This window comes from Drosophila sulfurigaster, chromosome 3 (assembly GCF_023558435.1).
Source record: "Drosophila sulfurigaster albostrigata strain 15112-1811.04 chromosome 3, ASM2355843v2, whole genome shotgun sequence".
Taxonomy (NCBI): domain Eukaryota; kingdom Metazoa; phylum Arthropoda; class Insecta; order Diptera; family Drosophilidae; genus Drosophila; species Drosophila sulfurigaster.
Genome location: NC_084883.1, coordinates 29,592,177 through 29,615,000, shown reverse-complemented (window position 1 = coordinate 29,615,000; position 22,824 = coordinate 29,592,177). Strand labels below are relative to the sequence as shown.

General features: G+C 37.5%; 5 non-coding genes across 5 annotated transcripts; all 5 read right to left on the bottom strand.

Annotated features, from left to right (window-relative positions):
- Positions 1–427: 427 nt before the first annotated feature.
- On the bottom strand, positions 428–552 carry Trnal-caa (transfer RNA leucine (anticodon CAA)). Its single transcript has 2 exons — positions 515–552; positions 428–472 (listed from the first exon to the last, which is right to left on the bottom strand). It is a non-coding gene; the product is annotated as a tRNA-Leu (tRNA).
- A 315-nt stretch (positions 553–867) lies between these two features.
- Trnal-caa (transfer RNA leucine (anticodon CAA)) lies at positions 868–992 on the bottom strand. Its single transcript has 2 exons — positions 955–992; positions 868–912 (listed from the first exon to the last, which is right to left on the bottom strand). It is a non-coding gene; the product is annotated as a tRNA-Leu (tRNA).
- A 285-nt stretch (positions 993–1,277) lies between these two features.
- Trnal-caa (transfer RNA leucine (anticodon CAA)) lies at positions 1,278–1,403 on the bottom strand. Its single transcript has 2 exons — positions 1,366–1,403; positions 1,278–1,322 (listed from the first exon to the last, which is right to left on the bottom strand). It is a non-coding gene; the product is annotated as a tRNA-Leu (tRNA).
- A 313-nt stretch (positions 1,404–1,716) lies between these two features.
- Positions 1,717–1,842, bottom strand: Trnal-caa (transfer RNA leucine (anticodon CAA)). Its single transcript has 2 exons — positions 1,805–1,842; positions 1,717–1,761 (listed from the first exon to the last, which is right to left on the bottom strand). It is a non-coding gene; the product is annotated as a tRNA-Leu (tRNA).
- A 2,418-nt stretch (positions 1,843–4,260) lies between these two features.
- Trnap-agg (transfer RNA proline (anticodon AGG)) lies at positions 4,261–4,332 on the bottom strand. The gene has a single exon. It is a non-coding gene; the product is annotated as a tRNA-Pro (tRNA).
- Between the last annotated feature and the right edge of the window lie 18,492 nt (positions 4,333–22,824).

Here is a 22,824-nt window from a genome sequence, read left to right as displayed (position 1 = left end):
GATTGCGTGCCCATTGTGCCACGCGTGTCTTTGGCATCTGTTCTTGTTGTTGCCTCTACTGTTGTGGCTAACCGAACGTAGGTGGCAGCTCCGGACTTTAACAAGTGCATTCAAGTGCAGTCGAGAGAATGAAAAGTTTCCCAATCGACGAAGATGAAAATGGAAGTGGAAATGGAAACAGAGACTGCGAGTGCCACTGCGACACACACGTGTTGGGATGCTCTCGAAAAAGCGAGAATATAAAAACCAAACTAATTAGTTGCAGGCGTGCTGGCTTTTTCAAAAGGCACGGCGGGGAATTTTTTCGTATTATGTGCAAGATTACTGACAGGGTAGTTTAGACAACATCAAGAGCAGCTGCCTACTATTTTCGATTAATAAATACAAAAGTTATTATTATTAATAAAACTGAGATAAAAAAAATTCTTGTCAGAAGTGGGATTCGAACCCACGCCCTCAGAGAGGACCAGAATTCTCATACAACACCCTTCTTTGAAAGGCAAGAGTTAATGCTCTTGAGTCTGGCGCCTTAGACCGCTCGGCCATCCTGACTTATGCGAATCGTCCGACCAAAATTGTCGACATAAATTAAAAGTTTTTCAAATACCACAATTATACCAATTTGTCTAAAAATATAATTTATTTTTTACTTACTGTAAAGAACTGTAATATTTAATTACAATTAAATTTTTGGTTTTTTTTTCACTCACTTTGAATTTAATTAGTTTACTATTTATAGATTAAGAGCATTCCTATCCGCTGTATTTACTAGTAAAAAAAACTATTATTATTTGTTGTATGTAAATGAAAACCAAATAAAAAAGTAAAATCTTGCGTAAAAAAAATTAAATGTAACAAAAAATTGTTTGTCAGAAGTGGGATTCGAACCCACGCCCTCAGAGAGGACCAGAATTCTCACACAACACCCTTCTTCGAAAGGCAAGAGTTAATGCTCTTGAGTCTGGCGCCTTAGACCGCTCGGCCATCCTGACTTAGACGAACCGTCCGACCAAAATTGTCGACATAAATTAAGTTTTTATTTTTCACAAATACGTCAATTTGTCTAAAAATATAATTTATTTTTCACTTACTGTAAAGAAAAGTATTATCTAATTACAAATAATTATATGTTTTTTTACCACTATTTTCGTATTTAGTTATTTTACTACTTTTAGATTAAGAGCATTCCCAACAGCTGTACTTGCTAGTACAAAATCTATTATTATTTATTATATGTAAATTTGTCAAAAATAAAAAAAATGTAACAAAAAATTGTTTGTCAGAAGTGGGATTCGAACCCACGCCCTCAGAGAGGACCAGAATTCTCATACAACACCCTTCTTCGAAAGGTAAGAGTTCATAGCTCTTGAGTCTGGCGCCTTAGACCGCTCGGCCATCCTGACACGTTGGCAATGATCAGTCTAAAACTCACACCAAAATTCAGATGTTTTTTTTTCTAACTATAATAATAGATTATAATAATTCGCTGATTCATATAACACTAGCCTGTAATACTCAATAGTCCAATTCAATTTAATTAATAATACTAACCATACCACATAATGTATTGTGGGTGCGACTAAAAACAATAGTTGACAAATGTGAAAGAAACCAACAACTTTCAAATAATAAGCAATACATGCATTTTGTTAAATAAGAAGTACATATTTAAATTTAAAAAAGTCAACAATTATTAAAAAAATTAAAAAAATTATTTGTCAGAAGTGGGATTCGAACCCACGCCCTCAGAGAGGACCAGAACGCTCATACAAACACCCTTCTATGAAAGGTAAGAGTTTATGCTCTTGAGTCTGGCGCCTTAGACCGCTCGGCCATCCTGACATGTTGAAAGCAGTGAGCAAACTGGCAAACTGTTATTTACGCTAGTATTGGTGTGATATTTGATATTTATAGAACAAGCAATGAAAAAAATGTTAGATAACAGAGCGAGGGCGACAACTAAAATGTTTTACAACAAAACCAACAATTACGTGAGCTCATCGTATGCATATATTGTGAGTGGGTAAAATGTGCTTTCGATCTGGCGAGGTTCTGTTTATGCTTGTTGCTATGTTAGATTGAAATTTTGTTCACATGTGCGTATTTTTAAACGCTTGGCTTACAGTGGGTAGCAGAAGTATATGAACAGTATTTGTTGAATTAGTTTTGTATTAATAAAATATATCAAAAGATTGCCAGCAATGATTTTATATGTGTTTCATGTTGGAAATATAAAATGAAAATATAAAAAAAATTTTTTGTTTATAAGCCTTTACAATAATCATCAAAAATATTCAATTGTGAATATGTTACAATGTTTTTATACGATCATTATGGTTATTATAAAGAATTCGTTAGTTACTGAATCTAATAAAATATCAAGATTATGTTAACTATATTTTCTCAAGATAATGTCGTGAATTTAACATAAAATTCAAGTTTTAAAGCCGTAAATGGTAAATTGAATTCATATTGTAATTATTTCTAATCAAGTTTTATACAATAACATTTCTTTTTATAGTGATTACAATAACATCGCAAATTTGTTACTGGAATACTCTTAACGAGTTTCCACTGTACCTTACATAATCATATTCAGTGTCAGATTTGAGTGACCATTTTATTGTTGGCTAAACGTTTGCTAAAATGTAACCTGAGCGTAGCTTCCGGCAGGGTAATCAAAACGAACTCTGGCTGTTGCTGTTGCTGTGTTGCTGCCCCGGGGCCTCATCATAAAAATCACACAAGCCGCAGCCAGCAATTGATGCGCCACGGGTTCAAGTCAATTGCAGCCAACAATTGGCAGTCGACCGTCGGCAGCGACGCGTGCTTCGACCCAAGATGAGTTGTTAACCACAGACTGAAAACACTGATCTGCTGCTGCTGCCACTTCTTCACCCCCTTGTTTTTCAATGTTATACTCTGAACTTGGCACCAGGATGTGTTTGTCAGTTGTGTAAAAAGAGTATTCAATACTCGCACATGTTATGCTATCAAATGCAGCTTCAACTGTTGCCTGCCTGCCTTCGATTGCCTGCGGCTCTGACTCTCGCTGTGAGCTGTGTGGTTTAAGACTGGGGATGTGGCATTGAAATCGACAGCGAGCAGCAGCAGCAGCAGCAGCAAGAGCGTCACTTCAAGCTCTTCTTCTCTCATGCAAAACGCATGAAACAATGGGATTTACGTGCTTCCAGCTGTTATGGCTGCAATCGGATACATCAGCCTAAATGGGATACATGTGTGCACCGGCAGACGACACAGTCCGACAGTCAGAGACAGCCAGACAGCCAGACAGTCCGACAGTCAGAGCCACTGGCTGGCAAATGGATTTTGGTCTTTGCATTTTAAACGGTAATGACAGACATAAGCCCCCTTTAGAACAGTATATCCCCAATGTTCTCTCTCTCTCTCTCTTTCTCTCGCATTCTGCATTTTTGGTCAGTCAAGCCAAAAAGTTTGTTGTGTTAATTTTCAATGCATATAAATTCATTTGATGCTCCAGACGGTGGGATCACAACGTCAATGTCGTCTCGAGTGCGTTGCGGGGCGTTGGTTTTCAATAGCCACAAAAGCTACACCAGGGCAACTGGCCATGGTCAGGTCATCAGAGTCTGGCCAGAGACATGTGCTCACTCAGTTTAAACAGAGTCTCCATGGCGGGCCTTTGGCTGTCGCTCAGCCTGTCAGCATGGTCTGGTAATCGAATCCTTTGCCTTTGTTCCTTTAGCACACTAAGTAATTGTATGCCTTTAATTGTTCGTACTATTTAAGAGGCATTATAACGCTTGACTAATAGCTTCTGCAACTTTTATGATGCACAGACGCCTGCAGTTGCGTTTGAAGTGCGTCTCAATTACCATTAAGTGCTGCTTCATACTGATTAAAGTATTTACATAAAGCTACCTTAATACAAATACTGAAGATTAGCACCTTGCTGAATATAAAATAAACTAAAGTAGTACAAAAACGAAAGATATCTTGGAATAAATATACTTCTAGATTTTAATTCAACATTTTACGTATGTTTATTCCAAAATGCCACATTTTTTCTAAAAATAGATAAATTTAAATGGTTTATATTTATTTATAAAATACCAAAAAATGGGAATGCTCCATGCATCTGTCTTTTTTCGATGTGAACATTAAATTAACTTATCAACATCACTTATCAGCACTTTTATTCAACGTTTTGATGGAGATAAATTGTTCTAAATATTAAAAATGTTTTCGTAAATTTAAAAAAAAAAAAGAACTTTACTTGGGCTCGTCCGGGATTTGAACCCGGGACCTCCCGCACCCTAAGCGGAAATCATACCCCTAGACCAACGAGCCAGTTGAACAAAGCTCGAAAAGTTTCGCTCATAAATGCATCGATGTGTTGGCTCTCAAGTGGTTATGTCTTCAGTTTGTGGCTATTGTTAACTTTCATATGTAAATTGTAAATTCAGCGCACAAGAAAAACGAGTTTATTTTTTCGAAAGTCACATAATTACATTGAACATTTGGTAGCCGCTTAAATGACCTTTTAGCGGGCTAAAAGATCGTTTGTCAGATTGGACGATCGTTTTGTCACATTGTGTTTGTGTGGTGTTGGCCAAGTCATAGGCTATGGCTATGGCTGTTGCTTTTGCTGCTGTGGTTGACTGCAATTAGCTGTTTAATAGCTGCTTTGCGCTTGCAATTGCTCGTTCCCATGCATGGCACTCAGCCCTAATCAGCAGGCAGCACTTGACCCAACATATGCCACATCCGCCAAATTGCATTGATTGGAACCCCGCCCATATGTTGGATGCCTCGATAAATCTGAGTTTGCCAATGCCAGCTGTGCCCATAGCGTCCAAATTATGCGCCACTGTCCATTTGCCAACTCGCTGTGTAGGGTTGAGTAGAGGCCAACGAATCCAGCCCGCAACCCGTAGCCAGGAGAAGAAGCAAATACACATCCTTTGGACTTGGACTCTGCTGCTGCTGCTGCGCCTTATGTCACTGATTGTAATCTCTCGAAGAGCTGCTCGTTAACATTATTGTGCGGCTGCTCGATAATGCATTGGTCTTTGGTCTTTTTTTTTTCGTTATTTCATTTTTTATTTTTTGGCTAGCTGTTGCTTTTTTGTAGTGTAACAAATCATATGCCGTGAGGAGGGTGACCCGCATAAACTCACTTGATTCGATGTTACTCTGCGCCTTTTGGCTGCCAATTCTTATGCACACTTATGCACAGTGGTTAACTGTTATAGTGATTGCAATAAAAATGAAGTGGTACTTCAATTTATGGAATCAATTATGGATATATACTAATCTGTTAAGTTGTTGTGGGGAGTGTTATGATTAAGAATTTGTTGTTTCGAAAAGTTCAAGTTAAACTTAAAGTCAAAAAGGGGGCACAAATTCTTCAATAGAAGCATTGTTTAAAAAATTCTCGAATTTTAATATTTGAATATAAATCAAAAATATAGTTTTCAAAAATTTTAAATTTGGAAATATGTATAAAACAAATTCGACCTTATTAAAATTGGAAAATGTATATATTCAGTTTCGTTGATGACCAATTCTTATAAAAATAATAACTAGTGGGTTTTGTTATTCGTATTCGAAAAACTAACTTAAGTAGTTATCCCTTAAACTAATAAATGTTAGATTGAAATATAATGTTTTGATTTTATAGTAGCATCTGTTTTGAATATTATGTTTAAAATAATCTAACTAATTATTAATCAATTAGTAATGTTAATTATTTACTATTTGCTTACTTTAATTGCTTGCTATTTTTTTTATTATACATCTTTTCCACTGTGCAATGACTTCTATAAGTTTTTTTATGGCACTTTCTCCCCTCTTGTTTACGAGTTGCCTTTTGTTCTCAGGGTCTTGCAAATATTTGAACAAATGCTTAGGAGCGAAAGGCACAGAGAGTCGAGAACATCAAAGTTGGCCCAGTTACCACTGTTTGGGAACTCATATGGTCAGTTTTTCAATTTATGTCCTCGGTAAACACACTTAAAATTTCTTTGAAACTGTTAAGGTACGTGAGCGAGTTGATAGCTTCATTAGTGTTTAGGGGTTGCAACCCCCTTCCCCTTCTCCTTACAAGCAACCCCCACAGCTCTGATGCCTGCAGAAAAATGTTTTTTATGTCTTAATTCTGCTAAAAAGTTGCATGGCAATTTGAAGTGGTTGCTTTCGAATTCGAAAAGAACTGCGGGCAACCCCCCGCTGAGGGGCAGCCTCATTTGTTACGTCACAGCTGTTATGATTTCGCATTGGGCGCAAACGAGACTCGTTGGTGGCATGTAAGTGTTGTTGTAATTAATATGTAGCCACTCAGTCTAAGCGAAGGTTACATCAACTGTTCTTCTCTTGGTGGCTCATTTAAATTCATTGCGACTTTCGGTGTGCGTCTTTTTACTCTTCAATGGATTTCCATTTAACATTTGCTGCAGCGACTTTTCTTCAATTATTTATTTCAACTGCGCATTGGGTTATACTTTTCTTTTCTCTTTATTCAGATGAATGAGGCAAGGGGTGGCTTTAGTTTAGCGGGTTTCACTGTAGTTGACAGCACTCTTGCCTCGCTAATGGCTCTGGGGATTTGGACCCCACATCGAGGTCTAGATGTCTGAGCTTGATGGAGCATAATACAAATAATAAAAGCATAATTATTTAATGCAATGCATGGGGGAAGAAACTAAGAGAGCTAGGATATTTAAAGTCCTCATAAGTAGGGCAATATTTTGAGCTCCAATTTCATCTTTTTAATTTTATATCTCATTTTAAGATAAAATGAATTTGAGTATTGCATTAAAAATATTCATGAAGCAACATTGAAATCTTCAAATAATATTGTCTTAAGCAGAAAATTTTGTTTTCTAAATTTTCAGTCAGAAATTATTGTTTCAAGTATATTTGATTTCTGATAGAAAAGATCAGAAAAACGCAAGCATTTTTGATACTGGACTCATTAATACACCCCCCTATTTTTATTAAAATCGAAGGTATCTGAACACTTCTCAAACTTAGAATTTATATTGTTGTTGTTAGAACATCATATTTTGTCTCTATGAATATTTACATGTATAGTATATTTTATGCCAAAAAACTAAATAAAAAAAAATTGAAGCAAAATCCATTAATTTTCATATCAAATCATGATGTTTATAACAAAATCATTCAAAATATTTGTAAACAGCTCTAAACTTGACCGTTGTTTGATTTACACCCAAACTTAGTTGAGTTGTTGTGCATTATATTACTCAATGTCAGATTACCAAATCTCTTGATTGATTTCCATCAACATGGATCACACTGAGCTGCTGTTGCTGTTGTTGTTGTTGTTGCTGCTGCTGTGTGATGAATTCCCCAAGCCACCCAGAAATGCACTCAACTTTGGCTCTGACGCAGCTAGTGAAGTTAACTTATGCAACATTAACACTTACTGCACACGTCTTGTGTCTTCGCAGAGCGGAAGCGATGAAGAGAGAGAGAGAGAGAGAGAGAGAACGATGCAGAGCTGTGGCAACCTTTTGCCCTCTGGCCACCACACACACTACAATGCTCCTCCTTCTCATTCCAACTGCAACTCCAACTTCAGTCTTAGTCTTAGTCATAGTGAGTCGGTTGTCTTCATCATCATCATCAGCAGCAGCAGCAGCAGCATCAAAGCCCAGGCGACTTTAGTGGCCTTTAACAACGTCGTCTGTCTCCGACCGCCTCCTCCTTCGACTCCTTCTGGCTGTTTACATAACCATGGCGGCGGCATGCCACTTTAGTGGGCGTGCCCATCATCAACGGGCCAACAACAAAATCCACAACACAACACAGCACAGAGTACACTGCATAGTGTGTTAAATTTAATGCACGACTATATAAAGCACTCCCATATGCACTCCAACTGAGCTTCAAAATAAGTTGCCCTTTCATCAGGTTTAAGCCATATATTTCGCGACTGGCGATGTCGATCATCATCATGAGATGCTGCCAAAGATATTTCGAACCCATAATTACGCTCTTTGTATAAAATATATATATAGAAAAAAATGTGGTTCATAGTCCTATCCCTCAGAGCGAAAAGAACCAAAAAGCGATGAGCCAAAGATCTAGGCACGTTTTTTTCTTTCTGCTTCGAACGATCTCTGAACATGATTTAAAGGGCAGACCTAAACACGAGTCCCGTGTTTGCTGTTGTTGTTGTTGTTGATTTTCCTGTTGAAAGTGATTGTATTTTATAGATTGTTTAACTTGGTCTTGTAGTTGTTGTTACTCTGTGTTTACTTTGAGAGCGAGCAAGACGAGTTTTATGCTCTGCACTGCTAACAAAAAGGTTAGCGGATGGACGAGGCTCTTGAGTGTGGTCTGAAAGGGTTTCTAAAGATGGAAAGTGTTAAAATTTAAGTACAATAAATAATTTGGGAAATTACATAACTCAAAGCTGGTGAAGGAAGTGATAGTCAGAGCTGCTTAAACTTCACTGTGTGAAAAGCTTTACTTATTGTTAATCTGGTTGCCTTCAACACTAAGAAATTTGAGCGATGAAGATACTTTCTAGAAAATCTGCAAATTAGACTGTAAGATTCTTTGTGAGATGTTGTTGATACTATTTTCGACATTCTAAGAAAGCAACTAAATTATCTATTTATTTATTATTGTAACTTAAAATTAAAGTTAAGGCACAGAGTATCTAAGAAGTTCAGGCTGAGAAATATAACAAAAATGAATTATAACAGCACTTAAAAGAATCGTTCAAATGCACCATTTTTATATAACTCGAGATGATTCTTCAGAAGTACGATTCTTTAGAAGAGTACTATATATAGAAAGTTTCACAACATTTTGGTAGAGGTTGAAAAGAAATCACAATAAAAATGAAACAATTTTTTAAATTACAAAGAAAATTCATTTAAAGCAATTTCGTATGATGCGTTTATTATTACGATTATATGGTAAATAGTTTAAGCAAACTTTAATTTCTTTTTTCTGTAGTTTCATATATACACATATTTTGTAATTAATCATGATTATTTTAATTACACTTCTGCATTTAATAGTTGACCATTTGAACTGTCTTATTTATCGATTTTGAGATACATTAAAAAGAAAAGATACAATTTTAGAGTAATTTTCTCACTGTAATAACCGTAATTGGTACTTTAAAGAAAAAGTGAAGTTGTTAGAACATTTGATGCTGCAAAGTTTCTCAGCATCATTTGGTGAAATTATCGATATCATCTTGTAATCACATAAGGCAGCAGTATCTCATGGTTTATCTGCTTGAAATATGTGCAAAATGTAAACTATTCTTATCAATTCAGAGCACTCCCTTGGCACACTTGTGATTTATTTTGCCACAGTGTGTGTGTCTTTTTCTTTTGCAGGACACATGTGGCATCAACATAAGTTCTCGAATGCGCAAAACCCAATGGGAGCAACACGTTGAGCTGCTTCTTCTGTTGCTGCTGCTGCTGCTGCTGCTCAAATGAACCCCAGAAATGAGCTGCACAGCAATCCAGCGAGCATATCATCAAAATTTATAAAGCGAATGGCCAAAAAGCTTAGGGCATAATGCGCCCCTAAAGTCGAGTGGCAAAACGGTAAATATATGAATTGGCTTTTGAGCTGGCCATGGGCTTGGGATTAGTGAAGGCGACGCTGTCTTCCTCTATTCCTCCCTCGCATCCTCTCTCACCAAATGGCTTTATGTGCTTCAGTAAATTTACACCTCGTAATCGAGATGAGTGGACACACACAGACAAACTGGCCAACTGGTCAACAGCAAAGGGCCAAAAAAGAACCGACAAATAAAATGAAAAAGAAGACAGCAAATCGGAGCTGAGGCAGCTGTTACATGGCAAAGATTAGCGCATGGTCTATAAGTGGGTGGAGGAGTTGTTGTTATTGTCTTTGTTGTTGTTGTTGTTGTTGTGTGTGTTATTGGGGTCTTGTTGCCGAAAATCTGTCGCACAAATTTTCATTTTTATGAGCGTGAAGCTCAAGGCATTAAAGCCAAGCATTTTGGCCATTTGAGTTATGGGTCAAAGCACAGCAGAGCACAGAGATGGAAGCTGGAGTTTCTAGTTGAACTCGGGCATAGGCAATTATCTATATAAGTATGCAGCAAACACGTACATCAGCAGGCTGCAATGAATGGTGTTTGCCCTTGCCACACAGTGCAACAGTGCAACAGTGCAGCGGTGCAACACAGCATCAGGAACACCATTAAATGATTTGCATTTCAATCTTTTGCCTGACGACGCTGGCGGCATGTGTTTAGTTTTGGCAAACCAGTTTCTCCCCTCGCCAAAAGTTTCCACAGAAGAAGAAGAAGAAGCCAGTCCGATGCACTAGAGACACTAGAGATGGACGCGTGACACGAGCACGCATCAATGCCTAAAATATATATTTCCTAGATTCAGATTAAAAACGTGACTGAGCCGAGGATGAATATAATGATGAAATAGCATTGCACATCTCTAGGAATGGAAAGAGAGAGAGGGGAATGGGGGCAACTACAACACTTGGTAAGTGAGATCCCGACCCTCGACTTCTTGTGCTTTGGATTTTGCTGGCACCGTGACTTAAAATGCAAATGAAAATGCAATCATTGTTTAATCTCGTACAGCGCCAGCAACAAGCAGCAAGCAGCAAGCAGCAAACTTGCAACTGCAACAGCAACAGCAACTGTTGCTGTTTGCTGTTGTTACGATCGCCAGTGATGCATCCATGGGTAACACAACAACTATGAGCATGTTTGCCATGCCCGACTCGACTCGACTTGACTCGAGTCGAGATTCAGGAAGCTTCAGCTGCAGATACACCATTTTTGATAATATTCAAAGAGGCATCGAGATGGTGGCGTTGCTTGTTGCCGCAACTTAAGGTGGCAGCGAAGGAGAAGGAGAAGGAGGAAGGGGAACTGGTGATGGTACACACAGCATCCCAAAGCATGTTTCTCCCCCCGCACCAAGTGATGCAACCAAAAGTTTGCGGCTGTGTGATAAATTCTTGGCATGACTGAACAGTGCAACACAGAGTGCGATGGATACCTACAAGAGTTTTCTATCAAATAACATGAAAATTAGATCGCATTTTGGGATTGCTGCTGCTTCTGCTGTTGCCGTTGTCATAAGGAAGCAAAACCAGCAGATTTGCCAACGCTGTCTCGAGTCTTTCAGTGTGGCAGATAGATTATGCTGGCTACAGATGTGAGAACCAGACTAGACAGGCAAACTGGTTGCATGCAGATACTTTGGCATGATAATAAGCACATTCCACAATATGGTTATTTTTTAAATTTTTGGATAGATTAATGCAAAGTGCTTAAGAATGTTAATGTTGTTAATGGGAGTAATGAGAAAGACACATTTTTGAAGTTGAAATTCCTGAGACAAGCTGAATAATAAAATGTGCGGCACTGAAATTTTTTGAATTAAAACTAGTATAATAAAGTCATACAAAAATGTGATAAGTAAGACTATTTTCAAAGTATATTCATATCATATCATCAGTTAAGATCGGATAAGTGTATCGTATAAATGGAAATAATAAAGAAATCATAATTCAAAGTTTGCATTAAAAAAAAAATTACTTTCGAAAAAATTAAACGAATTAACTCCATGAAGAAGATTGTTTAATTAAATCTACTAATCTAAATTGTAGAAGATTTTATAAATTAAAAACAAATATTCAAAAATTATTTGTATCTTTAATCATTAGAGAATAAAATCAACTGAAATATTATCACTCTTGTATAATAGAATATATTTCTCTGATTAATTTAAGAGCTGTTAAACATACATTAAACTACGGCACTATAAAAATGTTTAATACCTGTATGAAGCATCTAAATAAATTTTAAATTGGTATCAATATCCTAAATACAATAGAAATATTGTGCAAATTAAAGTTACTGTGGCACTTGACACCTTCGCGCATTAAATTTGTATCGTGTTTAAAGCATCAGACCACAACACAAAATTGCTGGCCAAGGCCAAAGCTGTCCGTCCGGGTATTCCGTGGACAATTGGGCCAGTATCAGTTTCAATTTCAGTTCGAGTTCCAGTTTCTAACCTTCGCAACAAGCTAATTGGCAACGCCTTCTGCCACTGCAAGTGACAGGAAACTTTCATGCCCAGCGCCGGCAAACTAATTAACCTGAAAACCAACAGAATAAAAAAGAAGAGATGTTTTTTTTTCCAAGGAAATGATACAATTTCGCGCCCAGCACACACAAACACACTGATACACATAGAGGCTTATTGAGAGTGAAGACCCTTAAAAAACACATTTTATTTTAAGGTAGCCTAGCAAAAACAGCAAAAAAAAAAATAAGGCAGAAAAAATAAGCAGCGGCAAATGAAGCTGCTTATGCCCAGCAGCCTAAAAAGCGAAAAAGAATAAAGCAAAGCTAAAACCAACAGGCAGCTGCCGCTTATCCGCATCCTCTGTGCGGCATGCGGCAAGTGGCATGCGGCATCCTCGTCAAGGCCGTTTCGAGCAGCAGCAGCAACCACAACGCTCGGCCTCGACAACGGCCTGCCAAAGACTTCGACAGCATCAAACTGCGGCTGCTCCCTGTTCCAGTTCCAGCTGTGTGTTCCTTGTGCTGCCCCTTGTGGCACATCAACAGCCTCGTTGTCATCGTCATCCTCATCTTCATCATCGTCATTCTGGTCATCATCATCATCATCATCGACGTTGTCGTCGGCGTTGTCGTTTATCTTGGCTTCATTATCGCTTCATTAATTGCTAATTAACCATGTTCTACATGCTCCAAGGGAGACAGAGACAGAGACAGAGAGAAAGAGCGAGAGCGAGAGCAATGTTGAGTTTTATAAAATGTGCAAGGCGTGGAAAATATTACCAGGCCACGAGAGAGAGCCCCTCTCGCTCCTCCGCCATTTGGTTGGCCTTTTTGTAAGTGCAAATAAGTCGAAATCATGCCAAGTGAACGCGTCCCACGTTTTATCGCGCTTTAATCTAATGCAATTTGTAAATGGCATCAGGCGGACAGAGGTCCAGTGAAGAGTGGCAAGCACTGCCACAGTCAGGTTGTTGGCTATAACTAGGGCACAAAGGGTCCCTCCCCTCCAAGCTACTCAGCTCAGTTCTCAGTTCTCAGCTCTGAGTTCTCAGTACTCTCTGTACTCTGTACTCATTGCTCTGTGCCCATTGCCACACAAATTAAAGCAAATATTTTTGCTTATTTATTTGCCTGTTGCCGTTGTTGACCAGCCGCAGGCCAATTAATTAATTTATGAAAGCAGCCAGCAAAATATACTATATAAGAGAAACGAGCCAGCGAGAGAGTGTGAGAGTGACAGAAAGAGTGAGAAAGTTGCACAATCAAAGCGCATAGGAAATGAGATCTAAAGTGAATATGTAAACAACAAAAACAGAAAAAAAGAAGAGAGAATAAAAAATTAAAGGCAGCCAGCCTCATGCCCAATGGCATGTGAAAGTACATTGAGTTCATCTTGATTTTAGACATGAAAGCAAACAATTTCTAAATGAAAATAATAATTAACTAAATTTCAACATACTTGTATATATTTTTGAATAAAAATCTGAGAAACAGTCTTATGAAGAGTTAAAATTAGAACAATCTGCTCATTTAACTTCAGATCAAATTTGTATGAAATTGTTGAAGTACTTTTCTGTGGAACTGATTCACTGACTTTGCTTGAATAACATTTCGAAGATCATTATTACTAAATATTCATTTTGTGTTTTAAAATGAATATTAGATTTCTTAATTTGTTGTTGCTCGAGGAGCTGCCCTCGTCTTGCTGCTCAATTATGTTCGCCTGTTACTTCACTTGCTCCACGTGGTGTTTTTTTAAGAAATCCTATCCAGAATTACCGAAGCTTTTAATTATCTACTAGGCCAACAGAAATGTATATTCGTCTGGTATTTCACCTTGGATCTCGCCAAGATTTGTATAGTTAGTCGATACTAAACTCGTTACGAACGCTAAAAGGTTCCAAATAATCATTTTAGGAGCTAGCAATAATTTATCTCTAATGTGAGAGGGGGGTTTGAGAGGAATTAATAGGCCTTCGAGTGTCTTTGTAGGTTTATTTGGATAATTGAGTTGATGTGTGTTAACATTTTTAAAATTATAATATTCTCAGGCAATTTGCTTCTTGTTCGAGTGCGTGCTTACAACTACTCATATTGATTATCGATACTTATTTAAGTATTTTTAGTAAATATCGCGATACCAATACTGCAAGCAGTATCGATACCGATAACTCAGGGCTTATGAACACTGGCTAATTTGTCCGTTGTTCACACTAAGCAACCCATATTTTTCTTTCTTTAGTCCGAGCTCGTTTTGTCTGTCAAAAGTGTAATTGTTGCTTTTAAAAATTCTGTGCGAATTGACTACAACATATCTTAGAAGCAAAGAAAAAAGATTTATCACTTAAAGCTATAACTTTTTCTTTTTGATTTTGTGCTACGTTTTTTTCGTCCTTATCTTTTATAAGTATGGCTGATTCGCAGGAGAAGGATGTCACCGTCAAGCCCATGTCGTACGATGAGGTGCGTCAGCTCATGCTCGATATTCTGAAGCTGCCAGGTAAAAGTGACGAAATATATATCTTTTTTTTGTTTATTCATACTTTAACTTGTTAACTATTCAACAAAGTGGGTGAAAAAAATGTGGTGTGTGATGAACATTATACAGAATCGGGAGCCATTGCTGCGCGGCTCAAATCCGGATGAGTTGGAGGTCGATTTCGAATCACTAAAGCCGTCGACGCTTCGCGAGCTTGAAAGCTATGTGGCGTCGTGTTTGCGCGAAAGTAACTAAACCGGGACCACAAACAACAACAACAACAACTAAATGAGCGGCTTAAGCCTCAAATGGTTCAAGAGGAGCACATTGTTTATTGTTATTGTTTTGAAACATAAAAATAATTAATTACAAATAAACTAATAACGAACTAAGTTTATGAATAACTTTATTAATTAAGAGTTAAACCTAAAATTTCGTGTCTATTTTTATAAAATAGTTTACTAAGCGTTAAACCTAGAATATTGTATTAAATATTAAGTTTTGTATTAGAAATTAGATAATTAATTTCTCTATAAGAATCAAGATTGGAAATAGTCTCTTCTTACACTTCTGTTGAAAATTTCCTAGGATAATTTTATTTATTTTACTCAGACTAGATTTAACTTTAATAGCTTGAACAGCTTGAGCTTACAAATAAGCTTAAATCTTGTGTAAGAGTTAAGAGACTTTTTAGTTTACTCACATTTGTTTCTAATTTTAAAAATTATCTGCAGTTTATTTCAAACATTTTGCGCAACTCACATCTTCGTTCGCGTATTAGCCGCCTTTGTGGCAAACCATCTTAGCCAAAGCACATTAAAGCTTATCCAAAAGACAACGGAGTGCGTTGCTGCTGTTGATGCTGAGATGCCGACAACAACGCCTTCGGTGTTGTTAAGGCCACGTAAATAGGCAAAAAGGATTTTCCACTTGAAGAGTGCCAAAAGAAGGCAAAGAACCTAAGAAGCAGACGACTATGGTGCTTCAGGTCTGAGGAGCTGGCTTTTGGCTTTGCTTCGTTGTTTGCTGCTCCTTCCACTTGGCTGCTCTTTTGGCTGCCAACTGTGGCGCCAAACCGCAAAAGGCGCAACGCAGCCAGCGACAGCACCAGCGACTGGTTAAAAGATTAACAAAGAGCAGTCACAGGAGCAACAAGCCCCCAATCTAAGCCAAGCCAAGTCAAGTCAAGTCGCGTCGAGTCAGGTCGAGTCAAGTCGAGTCAAGTCGAGTCGAGTTGACGCCTTCAAAAAGTGACCAGGACATGGCTCAGAGCTCAGAGGTTGGGTGTCGCGGGCTGCTGTCCTCGGTGCGCGCGTTTAATTAAATCAAAGTTAATTAATGCTAACGTATTCATAAACAGGGTCATCAAACACCAAAACGTCAGTCAGTCACTTCTTCAGTCCTTGTCACCGCCTTTTTGCCTCCTCGCCTTGTTGTCTTACACTTTGTATAATTATGTAATATTTTTACTCGACGTAGCTGCTGAATATGCAACAGTCAATCCCACCACTGAAGGAGGCAACAGCTTGTCAGTAAGTCGCTACCACTCGATGATGCAGCAACAGCTCGAGTCTCGGCTGCTGAAGTCGCCTCAATGAGCAGCGCTTGTTCCACGGTAATTATGACAAAAAGGCTTAAAGAAAACTTTTCGGCTTTGTGCAATTAAAAAGGAATTTTTCAAATATTTATATACATATTTCCAAACAGATACAATTAGAAGGCGTGCGGAGTGAGGAGTGAGGAGTGTCTGACAACATTGTCAACGTCATCAGCCGAAATATTGACTGAGTTTTGAGTGGGAATTCATTCGGGGTTGACCTTAACTTCAAAGTCGCTTCGTTTTGGTTTTTGCTGCGTGTTTTCAGGAATTTAATTAGCCGCGAGTTGTATGTTTTTTTTTTCTTATTTTTTATTTGCTGCTTTCGAGCTCTTCCCTTTTGCTTGTTTATGAGTTGGGTAGGCAGCGAAAAGTTTGATGAAGAGAGAGAGAGAGAGAGTGAGTGTGTATGGCTAAGACAGTTTACAAAAGTTAACAAGACTGAGTTATTCTAAGCCAGAAAAGGGTGGAATATCATTACTAAGCTGCTGCTAAAACAACTTGTCTGTCAGTCCCAGTTGCCCCAGTTTCTCTGGACGGAGTTGAATTCCCCTCCCCTTGGCATCACTTGTAGAGCTGTGCAATCGATGGATTACATCAGAATAGCCGCAGAGCTGCTGCATTGCATTTAAAAACTCTCTCTCATTGGATTTTCTGATATTTTAATTTTCATATTTTGACACGTGGAGCAGGCCGCGTGTGGTAAAGAGCATTTAAATAAATCAACACGCGGCTGAAAATAAATAAATACGGGCAAACGTAATTTAAAGGTAAACAAAACAGCAACGAGAACAATTATGGTTTATTTTTCATGTTTTTCAGCGCATCGATCAGAAGTGGAATGACATTAAATATTAACACATAATCCCATAGACAAGTATATATTAAACTCGGCTCAATTGCGGCACGAATCTCCAAACAAAACCTGGGATGAATGCATCCTGGATTTATGCTCGAAACAGTTGTGCACATAAATACATCGGAGATAGCTCAACGAAATTACAACTGCACTTTACAGGGAAATTACGAGTATGATATTTTATGAATGCATTTAAACGCGAGATGTAGATGACAATGATAATGGGGGGAGGACTCTGAATGCAGCAATTGATGCAGCGATTGGGATCAACGGGAAAGATGTGGAATGCGTTGCTTATGACACGTGCTCAACATTTCCAAAAATGTTTACCAATTAAATCTTTATTTATTGGTGGGGCAACAAGAATGCACGTCATTACGAAATTACATTTATGAATTGTATTTTTATGAAGAGTAAAATTCCATTCCATTTTTATTTCGAATAATTAAGGTTTACTTATTCAGAATATTTTCTTCTATCTCTCTTTAATATTATATTAATTATGGGAATTATTAATTTTGCATTTTTTTCAACGTTGTACTACATTTCTTTAATTCTATATTAAAGCGAATTATATTATATTTAATTGCGTATTTATTCAAATATATAAATCTTTTTAAACGGGTTTTCTTTCTTTGTCAACAGCTGAAGTTTCTTTGACATTTCTTCGTCTTTACTCTAAATTTTTTTAAAGTATTTGTACATATTAACATCATTTCGTTCATTTCACTTTAAAGTAAAACTCCCCTACAAACTTAAAAACTTCAACTGTTCGTCACTAATTTGTTCGGAATGTAAATACGTGTAACTAACCAGATCTGTACTCAATCCATTTTCGCAAATCCAAGCAAACAACATGACAATGGACAAGTTTTCCAAAATGCAGCGTTGAAAATTTGTTTCTCTTGTAGCAAAATTTATTATTTACAGATTCCTTGTTTGTTGTTTTGGCTTTCGTTTTGGTTTTTTTTTTATTGCAACACAAATATTTTTAGTTGCAACTACGGGCATTTGAGTGGGTATTAGTACAACTCGCGTACATTTCATATAAACATTTATATAAAAGCGCTCTAGTTGCCACACCCCCTTAGAGGCTGGCTGTGATAACCGAAAACTCTGTGCAACTGGGGATGGGATGGCAACAAACAAAACTGAGTAAACACTATCTAAGCAATAAAACATTCAAAGGATTAAATACTTTGGTAGAACCGCTTAAAACATTTCGAAAATAGTTTCGACTCTCCCCCTTCTACCCCACTAAAAACACGCCTCGCATAGCACAATGACAAAAACAATACAAACGACGCATACAAATTGAGAGTTAAGGGGTGAAAATGTGGGGACTCTCCATTTAAAGTGATCCGATGTGCCTCTTCTAGTATAAAATATTGAAAAGGGGATTTCGTGTGATAGGGAAATAAATCTACGTAAAATAGTGGGAGAATGGTAATAAATACCAGAGAACATTTTAATTATTCTACATAAACAGGTTGGCCAAAGTGTTATACTTTTTATGTTAGAGAATTTGGAATAGATTTAACAAATACTTATTTCAATTTAATTATAAAACTTAAGATTTATTTTGGGTTTATTTTAATGTATACTTGTTTCAGAACAATATAATATTGTTTATTTTTTTATTTTAGTTTATTATTTGTATTATTTTGTTTTTACTAATTATTTATTTGTATTTTTACTAACTAAGATAACTATCAACACTGAAATATTTGACAAAGAATTGAAAGTTTAGCTGAGTAAATCTTTAAGTTATAATATACATAACGGAAACTGCTGTCAACTTGAAATTTTAATTCTGTTTTGGTTTATAATAATGATTGCCAAGATCTATCATACAATATTTATAAGAAATTCTGTATACCTTTTACATTTTTTTTTGTCCTAAATTTTCAATTTAATGACGATACATTTTAAGTACTTCACTAAACTTTAATTTTTCCTTTTTTTGCCTACAAATTGAAATTGAATTGGAATTTGATTTAAATACTTCACTCATCTTTTATTAACAATTTAATATTTTATTTTTCTTAAACCAATTGAAAATCTGTTTTCTTTTTTATGAACACACTTTCTGTTTGAAGTTTGTCTAGATGATGGATGATTCTTTTGAGGAAAGCAGCTGCAAAGCATCCGAAGCTGCTATCAAATATCTGGATTTCAATGGCAAAGGAGGAGCACTAAAGGAAAGGCATTTTAGTTGGCAATTCTCATAGTTGCGTTTGTTGCATTCATAAGGCAACGAGATTTTTCGAAACGAGAAACGCAGACAGAAATACTTATAGCCAGGAGTTGGGAACTAGATGCTGAGAGCAGGACATGCAGCGAATAACCGCATGGACTCAAACTCAAAAACTGGACAAGGAGTTGTATATCAAAAAATGCATATAAAAGAGGGGTACAAAATGTTTGCCAGCCGCTGCACTGGGAGCTATTTCAGCAACTAACAACTGCCAACTGGTAAGTGGGGAAAAGGAAAATGTGTGGAAATGGGGAAATGTGGTATGGCGACTCTCGGCATTTGCCGGCTGCTGATGCTGCTGCTGCTGTGGCTCCTTTTATGGGCGCTTTGAAGCGTGGCTGCATATGCAATTACATTTTACGGCAGCAACAAAGTTGATAACAAACAAAAATGCTCGCAAAAACCAAACAAAAAATCAAGAAAAGGAACACAGCAAATGTAAAGACGGGAGCGGTGAGGAGAGAAGTGATGAGGAAATGCACATGGAGATGAGATGCAGGGAAGGCATTCAACAAATTTTGAGCATCAGGTTTCGTTATGGTTTTTGTTCGTCTTATACATTTTTTTTTTTGCGTTTTACTGTTTGTTTTCTAAGCTTGCATAACAAATCGCTGCGAAAAGCTTTTCAATTCAAATGAATGAAAAAGAAGGAAAATGTTTTATGCATGCAGCAAAAAGACAGCGGCAGCAATGAAGAGTTAAAGGAAGGGAAGCAAAAGGGAAGCAAAGCAAACAAAGTGTGAATGATGCGCTTGAATAAAGTCAAAAAGGCTTTCGGGCACTCGATTTACCTCACGATTTTCCACGATTTCCACTCGAAACATGTCAGAGTCATTACGAAAATTTGGCCAAACAAATAAAATATTATTATTATTATTATGAAGTGTGAGGGAGGTGAAAATGAGGGTGTGGCTGACCGAGCTTGAGGCGCCATTTGGCGAAAAACAGTTTTGAAACACGCAGCGAGATGGCAGCACCTTGATAAACCCGTGACTAATGGAAACCGATGCCCGGAGGGTGGAAAATACTTAGCGACAAAAAACCGAATGCAGGCAATTACAAAAATTCGCTAAGGGTGCCCCCTTTCTCTCTCTCTCTTTCGCTGTAAATGCATTAAAACAAAAGACCACAGGAAAATTTCATTAAAGCCCAAAACACGACTTTAGTAATGAACGATATTATAGTCCAAAAAAAAACATGTGCTACACTCATTTACAGAATTGCCGCCCTTCCGCGTTGCTCCCCGCTCATATGTGCAGCCATAATTCATTAACGATTATGCACGACACCCAAAAACATTAGACGAAATCGGACGAGACCCATGCCAGACGACACACAGTGGAGGAGGCGCAGAGTGAGGGGGGAAAAACGGAGCTTGCCACGTGCGATTAGTGTGAAAATTGCGCCTTCACATTTTGTGTTAATTTTGCTGCAAACGCAACAACGAAGTTAACCCAAGCAAAATACATAGTTCTATGCTCCCAACTATTTCTGTGGGTCTTTTGTTGATGTGGAGCCGGAGTTGGAGCTGGAGTGAGGTTGTGCTTGACAAGATTTATAGATTTTTGCAACGAGTCATCGCTCATACGTAGCGCAAAGTGTGTGTGTGTGTATACTTTTGCTACTCATATGCATAGAGAGTGAGTTAAGCAGTTGACTGAACCTGCCACACACACTCACACACACACACACACAGTTAAACTTGCACCCAGTCTTGGTCTGTGGCAATAGTCTGGGTAGTTTTGAAGCCGAGTTATTGCTCTTTTTTGGCTTGGGCAACAACTATTTTCGGCTGGCATGTCTAATGCCAGGGTTCAAAAGGGTAAGAGGCGGCTTAAGAGCCAAAGCCTTAAGTGCCATCAAGAAGTTAGCGAAAGGAACCCATGACGAAATATAGTTTCTTAAAGCCAAAAAAGCGGCATAATCACAAATAACTGACTTTAAGTCAGAGTCGAGCCCAGTTTTCAGTGAGGAATGTGCTCTGTGCAACTGAATGCTAGCGAATAGAACAGAAAAAGATTGCTTAAAAAAATATCACTTGAAATATTTCTGCAGTTGCAACAAATTACTTGAAATAAAAAGAAAAAAAAGTGTTTTTTTGTAATATTATTTAATGAGAATATTTTATAATACGATAATTATCGTATTCATCGTTTAAGATTGCAAAATCATTAAGTAGCAATTGTAGATCTTGATTTAGTTTATTCTACAAACTTAATTTATATTCATAAAATTGGTTCCAGTCTAAAAGTCTCAAGAAATGAGTTAAGAATGTAAGTAAACAGTATAAAATTACAAAAATCCTATTAACCTTCGTTTATAGAGATTATTAAGTAGTAGTTGTAGACCTAGATTTACAAAAATAATATCAATAATATAATGCTTTATGTGCATTAAAATAAAAATATGAAATTTTTATTTATCCTATTGAACAGGCTAAATTCGTTTTTATAAAGTGTATTACAGCTTAAAGTCCCAAGAATAAAGTGAAGACAATACTACACAATATATAGAAACTGTTGCAATCACCTCACGTTCCACATTTCCATATTATTTTAATAAAACACGGCAATTTCAAAAACAAACGTATTGTGTCTAGTGCTTTCATTATAAATGCAAATATTGATGTAGTGCACATAAATATTGTACGAGTACCCATACTTGTCAGACTCTAAACAAACTGCAACAGTTATGCCAGACAGGTACAATTGACATTGGCAATGGCTGCTTATTGATAGTCCATTAAGCCTGATCAAATAGAGAGCATTGTGCATTAGTCATAAAATTAATAGACTCGTAGAAGAACTCCCAAACCCCCCAATGTACCAGGAACCCGCCTAAAAAATAAGTGTGCCTTCTATTATGATAATAAACTTACCACAAGTAGCGGGAGAATCAACCCCCAGTTAGTGCTCAACCCCATTTGTGGCATCCACATTCCCAGCATGTCGCAGTCTTGAACGTCTTGTAAAATGTAAAATCAACATTATTTCCTTCCACACAATCAACGATGATTTCTTAATAAAAAGCCGCTTCCTCCCGACTCTGAGTATGGAAATGGGAATGGGGTAGTAAGCATAAGCAGGGACCAAAACAGACCAAACAGGAACCAAGCAACAAACCAACACACAACAACTTCTGCATAATACAATTTTTGACAGACTCAAGACTCGAGACTGGGAATAAAATAGTAATGGTTCGTTGAATTGCTGGAACTGAAACTGGAACTGAGCAGAACTCTGAGCTGGACTGGGATCTTCATTCTTCCGTCATTCCTTGGGTGGTTCGACAGCTCAGTACTTTGGCATTTTTTAATACCCAAGTGTCCCCCCTGTCTTGCAATAAGTGCGCTGCGCAACACTGCACGCATACAAATGAGGCAAGGAGAGGCCAAGGAAAACTGGGAGCCTGGGGGAGCTGAGGCGTTGTTTGGAGTGTAGGCAAAAATGCGCGAACATAAATCGGAAATACATAAATTATTAAACGTCTTATAATAAAGGACGATGTGGGGCACGTCGTCTCTTCGTGGACCAAGGCTTGTTGCTAATTAAGCTTTCTA